The sequence below is a fragment of the Danio rerio genome, chromosome 16 (assembly GCF_049306965.1).
Source record: "Danio rerio strain Tuebingen ecotype United States chromosome 16, GRCz12tu, whole genome shotgun sequence".
NCBI classification, from domain to species: Eukaryota; Metazoa; Chordata; class Actinopteri; order Cypriniformes; family Danionidae; genus Danio; species Danio rerio.
Genome location: NC_133191.1, coordinates 40,923,239 through 40,934,214, shown reverse-complemented (window position 1 = coordinate 40,934,214; position 10,976 = coordinate 40,923,239). Strand labels below are relative to the sequence as shown.

At 36.3% G+C, this 10,976-nt stretch overlaps 1 long non-coding RNA gene across 2 annotated transcripts; it reads right to left on the bottom strand.

The window, feature by feature from the left end:
* Nucleotides 1-1,261: 1,261 nt before the first annotated feature.
* On the bottom strand, nucleotides 1,262-10,105 carry LOC137487944 (uncharacterized). Of its 2 annotated transcripts, none has more exons than XR_012392426.1 (4): nucleotides 9,881-10,105; nucleotides 6,156-6,361; nucleotides 3,026-3,189; nucleotides 1,262-2,928 (listed from the first exon to the last, which is right to left on the bottom strand). It is a non-coding gene; the product is annotated as an uncharacterized lncRNA (long non-coding RNA). The 2 variants fall into 2 exon arrangements; XR_012392427.1 differs by lacking the exon at nucleotides 9,881-10,105 and adding an exon at nucleotides 6,479-7,956.
* Between the last annotated feature and the right edge of the window lie 871 nt (nucleotides 10,106-10,976).

The window sequence follows — 10,976 nt, the reverse complement described above, 5'->3', positions numbered from 1 at the left end:
ATGGGAATTAATATGTGCTCTGCCGAGTTTTGATGCAGAAAATTTAACTCTGCAGTTTAACAGTGACTTTATATACATATAACAGAAAAAAGTAGTCACATGCCAATATTCAATAATTCAGTATATCATAATAATGAACATGCACAATAATGAATAATTATTATTTACACTTTTAGAGTGTCTTTTAAGGTTATTTTATTCTGCAACATGTTGAACCCTTATTAAGCCATTTATTTTCAAACATGATGCTTTTCTCATGTTAATCTGGGCTACGACTTTGGGAATTCAGAGACTGTTTGTCTTTTGTTCGTAAACTCTGTACAGTAAAGTCCTCTCGTTAACATCCGTTAATTTATCTAAAGTAGTTTAGTTTATACTTTATTATAGTGTTACCTATTATTGTACTTTATAATCTTTTTACATGTATTTAATAAGGAATACACTAGGTATTGTTGTAATCATACCTGATAAAGTAATCTGTTTCACAGCTCAGCTTAATATCTTGATAATATCAAAGCTTCCGCAATTCACCACATTAAAATCTAATACCGTCAGAAGCCGAATTACCAGATTTTTACATCACAATTGACAAAACCAGTACAGATAATAAACATCAAGCTCCCATAATGCATTTCAAAAGCATAAATAAACACACAGAAAAAAACATGAATCACAAAATACGGAAAGCTGCTGATTTACAGATTTTCTTTTACAGTTATATTGAAAAACAGGATTACATGTTGTTGATATGCTAATGCTAATGTGCACTTTATCTTCAGCCTGGATATCCGTTACCCATACCAATCGAAGTGGCCATGATGACAATTGCGAGAGATCCCCCCAGCCCGCTGCTCATCAAGCTCCAGGAATGGTTTTTAGTTAAAGTGGAGAAATTGCCAAGAGGAGTAGGTGTATTTATACAGCACATTTCATGCACAATGCGCTGCAGGAGGGTTTGTCTCGTTTCTTATTGTCGTTTTAATTTTGTAAATTCAAATTCCTAAATCAAGAAGCATTTCTGGACATGTAAATAACTTTGTCTTGTTTTCAGAAAAGCTTGTGGGTTAATGATATGCCGGTGCGGTAAGCAAAATAAACTCATTTCTACTTTAAAATCTATCCTGAATGTAACTGGAAGCCAGTGTAAAGACTAGGCATGGGCCAATAACTGTTTTTAAGGTATGGAAAAGTCGAGGTTTTAAAACTGCCAACGTTTCTGTAATACCGTTGTGTGAGATATATTATTTACAGTTTTTTTTTTAGGACAATGGTATCTCCAGCAGAATAAATATCCAAAAATGCTGTTTTAAATAGTAAAGAAATCAGTGTTTTTGAAACAAACGAGGGCCGCAGAAGTCAATTAATCTTTTGAATTATTTAGCCTGACATGTTTACTGCCAAAAAAATATTATAAATCTATTACAAAATAAAATATATTGTTTTCAGAGGGGAACAAGTTTGTCTTTTACCCAGACATTCAAAAAGACTACATATTAGAGCAGTAATCACAATACCGTGAAATTTTGATCCAAGGTTATCATACCGCCACAATCTAATACCGGCCCATGCCTAGTAAAGACTGACCTGAGGACTGCTGTCGTGTGCTTTATTTTAACTCATTGCATCTGCTTACAGAAAGTGTGTAAGACAATAATGTTGGTGATGGAGTATCTCGGCCCGTGCAGAACACTGGAGGATTTCCTGCAGAAGCACCAACACCTGGAGGAGAAAGTCGCGCGTACGCTTATCCTGCAGATTGTCAAAGCAGCGCAGGAGTGCTTGAGGCGGAAAATTTGTCATCATGATATTCATAACTAAATAACATAATAATCATTACAATTAACCTGTATCTCTTTTTTTTAGGCATGTATACAAGGCGATATGCATGTGAACATACACGTGAAGGGAAATAATAACACGTGGAGACAACTAAATACAGTATATATCACACAACAGCAAAATAAACTCTTGTTTTTTCTACAAACTGTGTTTGTTCGTCATTTAACATTAAATTCAGAGTGTTTACAAAGTAATTAAACTCACCATGTCCATATAGTCACTCCTCAACAACACAATGATGCAATTTTCCCATCGATCGTCACAGGAACAATTTAACGACTGAATCCTCTTCAAATACTTCTCTATGAAAGCTTTTTGTAAGTTTCTCAAACTAGTTTCAAAGTTATAATCTGATTTCACAGTTTAAATCATCAAATCTAGCGATCTCACTCTCTCTTCCTCCACAGTCTGGCGGTCTCTTCCCACTGCGTCAGCAAGCGCAAATCCCTCCCACACATCACCGATTGGCTAAACCAATAACATGTGAATATTTCACATTATTATTTTTAAACAATTTATTTCTTATTAAGAACATTTTAGAACAATGAATCCACAGTTATATGTTGTTTTATCCCCTGATCATTTATATTATTTTATAAATGTACAAATATAACCCTTCAGTAATCTGGGTTACACTAGCATATAAAAATAAATTAGTATTTTAAAATGCATTATTTAATGTGTCAGACACAAAATAGACACGTCAATTTGTTTAATATAAAATTAATTGTAATCTGACCAGTTAACCGTTAATAACCGATTAATGAGCGACGGTTGTCGGTTAGCAAAATTAACCGAAACGAGCATCCCTAATTAATACATTAAAATTTTGGAACAAATACAGAAATACAAAATAACAGGGCATGGAACTTTAATCATACCTCTGAATGGGGGAAATTTTCTTGCACATTTAACTGCTGTCTTTCAAGTCCAGCCATAGTGAGATGTACTTCTGCCTCTCCTTTTGGTGTTTTTTCATGCTGTTTGTCCAGCAGGTAAAAATACATTAATAAGCTTTTACATTTCCACTTATATGGTGCAAAACAGCTTTTCCCTCTACGCTCCTCTCGGAAAAACCCAGGAAATGACCTACAAATATTTTCTCATTAGTGTAGGAACAATTTCTATTAGAGAAAAAAACACATTAGATTCTTCTACACATACAGTCATCCACTGAATCTCACACCTCATTTCTTGCTGAACTGACTGGCTCTGAAAACTTGATGTTGTCCTCTCTCTCTGTGTTGAACTAATCTCTCTTAGTTGGTTTGTGTTCTCTGGTGATCTTAGGGTGTTGGTGAGCCTCGACACCAGGCTTTGAGCAGCAGATATTATTTCACCAAATGGAACCTGATAAACATTAACATAAAATTAAGCTGTAAGTCATGCAGAATTATGATTGACAATGGTTAAAGAGGGTAGACCAATGACTGTAAAAAATATGGACGACGCGACAGCCCTTTTTCCCATTGAACGCCTTGAGGGCAAAACGCTTGCTTGACGGGCACCAACTGTCGCAAAAGACTGCTGAAATTGGAGCCAGACATGCGCAGAAGGACTGTCTGATGGAGCCAGAGGAGGAGCCGCGAAAATGAGCAGAGTCGAGCTTCCAATCAAACGCTTTATGTAAAATCAACTACGCCCCCCGAACTTCTCAGCATGCGTTTGCTGTCATATCAACACAAATGGATGTAATAACGTTAACAAATATGAGGGTTTTATATATTCAATCGCGCCAGCTCCAGGCCGCAGCGCATAACTTACTCGCGGCGTCGCGGGCTGATTCCGGCTCGCATGCGGCAGCGCCTGCTCGCTCGGCCGCCGCATCTGGCTCGAATGACTCGGGCTGGAATTGGGTAGTGAGTCCAGGCATCCGGAGTAGGTCCAGCAGAGGTAACATTAGTCAGTCTGAGCTCTAAGAGATAAGTCTCCGGCAGGCGAGAATCTAGCCGGAACTGTGTTTTGCTATCTGGGTGGCTAGGCGTGTATCAGCAAACTAATAAAGCCCGAAAAAAGCCCTGAACTTAGCGAATAAACAGTATTCCACCAGGATCATGTATGTCAGAAACTATAGTTTACTGCTGAACTCATTTTGTCATGGTAAAATAACACAGAAATCGAATAATAACATTTCAGTCTACTTCAGTCTCCTGCCGAAGCTCAGACGCCGCGCTTTGAGAAACTGTCAATCACAGCTGTCAATCACGATGACACGCCCAGCATTAAATTACTGCTAAAAACAAACTGTTTACAAAAATGAAGATCTGCACCTATTTCAGCACAATAACCAGTGCCTTAATCGACCAGAACTATCTTTCGGGACATTTTATTGCAAGTGTAATATTTTTTTTTTATTTGGGCTCAAGTCTCCTTCATTAACACGGAGGAGGCGGGCTTTATGACTTGTACTGCAGCCAGCCCCCAGGGGGCGATCTAACGGCCGAAACCTTCACTCAAACGTAGGCTTGCGGCACACTTGGGGTAGACAGACAGACAGACAGACAGACAGATAGATAGATAGATAGATAGATAGATAGATAGATAGATAGATAGACAGACAGAACGATGGTTGGATGGATGGACAGATTTTATTTAGGTTTTAATGCCATATCAGCAGCATTGGCTATATTCATGGCAAAAAACATGTACTAAATATACAATTTATAATCATATCATATCAGTTAGCATATCAGTTAGCATGATGATGCTCATTTCAGTTAGTAAACAATCTTAGCAAACATACATTTTAAAATAACAACAAAAAACATACAAGTAGCAAGCAACAACACTGAAAACAGTCATATACAATCTTTTAGTTAGATTAAAGATAAATATTGTAAAACACCTTTTCAAACAGCTCACTTCAAATATTTCCAGAATAAAAACATTCTCCAATATCATTTAAAAACACAATGTGTATTTTTACATGATATTAGAGAACGTTTTTATTCGGGAAATATTTTAAACATATTAAAATGTTTTATCGGTAAAATATTTTTACACAAGTCACCAATAGGTATTTCTTCCCCTTTTCATAAATATGCGAGTGTAAGCCATGAGTGTCTGATGCTACATCTTGTATGAACAACCTGGTCATGTCTATTTTCAAAATGGCAATTATTCCTTTCATTAATTAATGGATTCACTTCATACCATGTGTTTTTCCTACATTCATCCCATTCCATCTGCCATTTCTCATTAACATACAGATTTAAAACAGGTTTAACATCAGACACAGGAAGTTTACGTTCTGTTATCTCCGACTTCTATCTTCCTTTATCATGCTTTATCTGCACGCTCATTTCCAACTAATCCCATATGACCAGCCTGGTAATCCAGCAGAAAATAATATCAAAGTCTTTAGTCTTTAAAAGGTCCACTTTTTCTATTATGCTAAAAATCTTAGTATGTTCAGTTTTCATAGATTCAAGTGCTTGTAAGCAGGACATAATCTGAGCTAATTAAAAACAGACAGACAGATAGATATTGGGCATTTTTCTAATACTAAGAAACGAGTCTTATGTTGAGCAGGTAGATTTGAGGAAATAGTCACTATATGAGACAAAATATACTTTTTTGGCTATTTGCTTAAATTATTTAAGTTAGGTTAGTCTACTTTAGATAAGAAATCTCTTTATAAAGACTTTGTAAATTGCTATAAATATATAAAAACGTCATTTCTGCTTAGTAATGTGGATTGCTAACTTAAAGATAATATAAAAACGTATATCTGAACATATAATCTTCTCTCATAAATCAATGAGGAGCTTAATTATTCAGCTTTCAGATGAAATACCAGTGTTTAAATGACTGCCCCTCATGATTTACGCCCATGGGTCCGGGTCACTTATTTAACCAATTGCTAATCTGCACAGACTCTATTACATTATTCAATATATTTTCCCACTCATTCGGTGATAATAAGATTAATTAACGTAGATCTCAAGTTTTTTAAACAATTGATGGATTTGATTCAGTGTCATAAAAATAAGCAAAAACCCTCAAATATTTAACTTGCCTTTTGCTGATATCTTCTTTATAATAGATCAATAATCTATCTGGCTTTCAAAAACACTTAATCAACAGATGCCATGTTATAGTTAAACACCGTTAAGTGATTCACTGAGAAGTTCTGCGCTCGCTGCCTGTCAAGTTCACTTACGTTATGCTAACTTAGCTTGCTATCCTCGGCCCGATCTTAATTTTGATTCTGTAAAATGTCTAAGAAACACAGCGAAAATGGACCTCATTAAGTCTCAACCTTTATTACAGCTCATGGAGGACATTTCTCAAAGAGGGATTAACAAAAGTCTTACCTGAGACGGTGTGTTGGAGCTGCCCAGACATTTTGTTCGGCGGGCTTCCTTCAGTCAGGATTCAGGATCTCATCACGCAAGCGCACTGGTGTGTTCGATGACTCTGGCTCGTTTATTAATGCCTGTGACCGCGGTGATGTATTTTGACAGTGGACTGTCGCTGTTTGATTCGTACTCTTCGTGTCCGTGGTGAAACTATTTTGTGTCTGTAAAGTAACGTTACAAGTTATGTTTCGTTTTCCTTTGCTGTTTCATAATTGCAGATGCGTGAATTTTATAATTATAACAGAAATTTTATTCCATAGGTTAGCAACTTCACGTACTGCCGCCAAGACATCCTCGTTTCCATGACAACTAACATTAGACTCCGGAGCTTTCGATTTCCTAGCAGCAGACTTCTGGACAAAAGCCAAAGCATCGTGATTCCGTATTACATTGTAAATTCAGTGCAGAGCTAAAGGCCGATGCAGAGTCCTCAAATTAATCAGCCGTGTTGGACCAGTCAAATATCAATCATGCCAGGCCTTGCGTGATTAACTTTATTCTTCCCTCTTTTCCCCATGCAGAGATGGCAAAAGAGTTGTATAAGGTCCACGCGTATTTTATAATGTTATCACGAGCCCTAAACAGTAGGTTAATATGCCACTTCACCTTTTACACCCTGAAGAATAAACGCGAACACCTGTACCTACAGGACCCCCATCCCATCTTTGGTCTGGCCCTACGCTACGTCATAAATCGAACGCGTTCTGCACCGCGAGTGTCAGAATCCACCAGACGCCTGACAGAACAGACGTGTATTGAGGAACTCTTCATTTGATACTCAGACAAGGCGAAAACTCAGATAATTAACTGCAGTAAACTCATTTATACGCCCTAGAGAGCGTTATTTACTGCTAATAAATGGAATAAAGTATGTTTCATGTTCCCGGTCCTTCCGGACAAAGAAGGCCGCCATGTAGACAGAGGATAGGGCCTTCTCCTGGTTCTGGTAGATTTGAATGTATTTTTAATGTTTGATTGATGTTGTTTAACCCTTGTGTTGCTGTTTCATACACACTGGGGTCATTTGGCCTCAACTTTCTCTCAGTTTCAGCAAATGGAGTGATTTTTTTAGTGACAAACTATTTTGACATATTTTGGGAAAAGGCTTTTGAATTAAAAAAAAAGTTTCAAAAAACTTAATTCGGGGCAAATTGGCTTTGTTTATGTTGTTGGCTGTTACGGGTTAAATTGCTTTATTTTTATACTGTCTGTTCAGGCATAACTGGAAGCTGTCTCAAATGAACATGCTGTTTTCATCTTTCAGTGGAAGTAAAATATGACCTGAAAGAAAATATTGGAGCTGGCTGCTACGGCAATGTCTATCGTGGTATCAGAAAAGTGGACGGCAAACAGGTAAGTCTATTCACCCTAGTCCAGTTTAGAGGACATCAACTTTGGAGAAATCATGTTTGATTGCTCACTCATGTTTAATTCTACTTTTCATCCACAGTTTATCATCAAGTCGACTTTTTCAGAAGTTGACAGCAATGTGGTAAGTCTGAAAACATCATGCGTGATTCATATTTGAAGCATCACAAAATACATTTAATAGATGAGTCTGTCTGCGGCTGTGGTTATACAAATATCTACTGATCATTTTGTGATTCACTGCTGTTTTCTGTTTATTTATGGCTATGATGGGAATTAATATGTGCTCTGCCGAGTTTTGATGCAGAAAATTTAACTCTGCCGTTTAACAGTGACTTTATATACATATAACAGAAAAAAGTAGTCACATGCCAATATTCAATAATTCAGTATATCATAATAATGAACATGCACAATAATGAATAATTATTATTTACACTTTTAGAGTGTCTTTTAAGGTTATTTTATTCTGCAACATGTTGAACCCTTATTAAGCCATTTATTTTCAAACATGATGCTTTTCTCATGTTAATCTGGGCTACGACTTTGGGAATTCAGAGACTGTTTGTCTTTTGTTCGTTAACTCTGTACAGTAAAGTCCTCTCGTTAACATCCGTTAATTTATCTAAAGTAGTTTAGTTTATACTTTATTATAGTGTTACCTATTATTGTACTTTATAATCTTTTTACATGTATTTAATAAGGAATACACTAGGTATTGTTGTAATCATACCTGATAAAGTAATCTGTTTCACAGCTCAGCTTAATATCTTGATAATATCAAAGCTTCCGCAATTCACCACATTAAAATCTAATACCGTCAGAAGCCGAATTACCAGATTTTTACATCACAATTGACAAAACCAGTACAGATAATAAACATCAAGCTCCCATAATGCATTTCAAAAGCATAAATAAACACACAGAAAAAAACATGAATCACAAAATACGGAAAGCTGCTGATTTACAGATTTTCTTTTACAGTTATATTGAAAAACAGGATTACATGTTGTTGATATGCTAATGCTAATGTGCACTTTATCTTCAGCCTGGATATCCGTTACCCATACCAATCGAAGTGGCCATGATGACAATTGCGAGAGATCCCCCCAGCCCGCTGCTCATCAAGCTCCAGGAATGGTTTTTAGTTAAAGTGGAGAAATTGCCAAGAGGAGTAGGTGTATTTATACAGCACATTTCATGCACAATGCGCTGCAGGAGGGTTTGTCTCGTTTCTTATTGTCGTTTTAATTTTGTAAATTCAAATTCCTAAATCAAGAAGCATTTCTGGACATGTAAATAACTTTGTCTTGTTTTCAGAAAAGCTTGTGGGTTAATGATATGCCGGTGCGGTAAGCAAAATAAACTCATTTCTACTTTAAAATCTATCCTGAATGTAACTGGAAGCCAGTGTAAAGACTAGGCAAGGGCCAATAACTGTTTTTAAGGTATGGAAAAGTCGAGGTTTTAAAACTGCCAACGTTTCTGTAATACCGTTGTGTGAGATATATTATTTACAGTTTTTTTTTTAGGACAATGGTATCTCCAGCAGAATAAATATCCAAAAATGCTGTTTTAAATAGTAAAGAAATCAGTGTTTTTGAAACAAACGAGGGCCGCAGAAGTCAATTAATCTTTTGAATTATTTAGCCTGACATGTTTACTGCCAAAAAAATATTATAAATCTATTACAAAATAAAATATATTGTTTTCAGAGGGGAACAAGTTTGTCTTTTACCCAGACATTCAAAAAGACTACATATTAGAGCAGTAATCACAATACCGTGAAATTTTGATCCAAGGTTATCATACCGCCACAATCTAATACCGGCCCATGCCTAGTAAAGACTGACCTGAGGACTGCTGTCGTGTGCTTTATTTTAACTCATTGCATCTGCTTACAGAAAGTGTGTAAGACAATAATGTTGGTGATGGAGTATCTCGGCCCGTGCAGAACACTGGAGGATTTCCTGCAGAAGCACCAACACCTGGAGGAGAAAGTCGCGCGTACGCTTATCCTGCAGATTGTCAAAGCAGCGCAGGAGTGCTTGAGGCGGAAAATTTGTCATCATGATATTCATAACTAAATAACATAATAATCATTACAATTAACCTGTATCTCTTTTTTTTAGGCATGTATACAAGGCGATATGCATGTGAACATACACGTGAAGGGAAATAATAACACGTGGAGACAACTAAATACAGTATATATCACACAACAGCAAAATAAACTCTTGTTTTTTCTACAAACTGTGTTTGTTCGTCATTTAACATTAAATTCAGAGTGTTTACAAAGTAATTAAACTCACCATGTCCATATAGTCACTCCTCAACAACACAATGATGCAATTTTCCCATCGATCGTCACAGGAACAATTTAACGACTGAATCCTCTTCAAATACTTCTCTATGAAAGCTTTTTGTAAGTTTCTCAAACTAGTTTCAAAGTTATAATCTGATTTCACAGTTTAAATCATCAAATCTAGCGATCTCACTCTCTCTTCCTCCACAGTCTGGCGGTCTCTTCCCACTGCGTCAGCAAGCGCAAATCCCTCCCACACATCACCGATTGGCTAAACCAATAACATGTGAATATTTCACATTATTATTTTTAAACAATTTATTTCTTATTAAGAACATTTTAGAACAATGAATCCACAGTTATATGTTGTTTTATCCCCTGATCATTTATATTATTTTATAAATGTACAAATATAACCCTTCAGTAATCTGGGTTACACTAGCATATAAAAATAAATTAGTATTTTAAAATGCATTATTTAATGTGTCAGACACAAAATAGACACGTCAATTTGTTTAATATAAAATTAATTGTAATCTGACCAGTTAACCGTTAATAACCGATTAATGAGCGACGGTTGTCGGTTAGCAAAATTAACCGAAACGAGCATCCCTAATTAATACATTAAAATTTTGGAACAAATACAGAAATACAAAATAACAGGGCATGGAACTTTAATCATACCTCTGAATGGGGGAAATTTTCTTGCACATTTAACTGCTGTCTTTCAAGTCCAGCCATAGTGAGATGTACTTCTGCCTCTCCTTTTGGTGTTTTTTCATGCTGTTTGTCCAGCAGGTAAAAATACATTAATAAGCTTTTACATTTCCACTTATATGGTGCAAAACAGCTTTTCCCTCTACGCTCCTCTCGGAAAAACCCAGGAAATGACCTACAAATATTTTCTCATTAGTGTAGGAACAATTTCTATTAGAGAAAAAAACACATTAGATTCTTCTACACATACAGTCATCCACTGAATCTCACACCTCATTTCTTGCTGAACTGACTGGCTCTGAAAACTTGATGTTGTCCTCTCTCTCTGTGTTGAACTAATCTCTCTTAGTTGGTTTGTGTTCTCTGGTGATCTTAGGGTGTTGGTG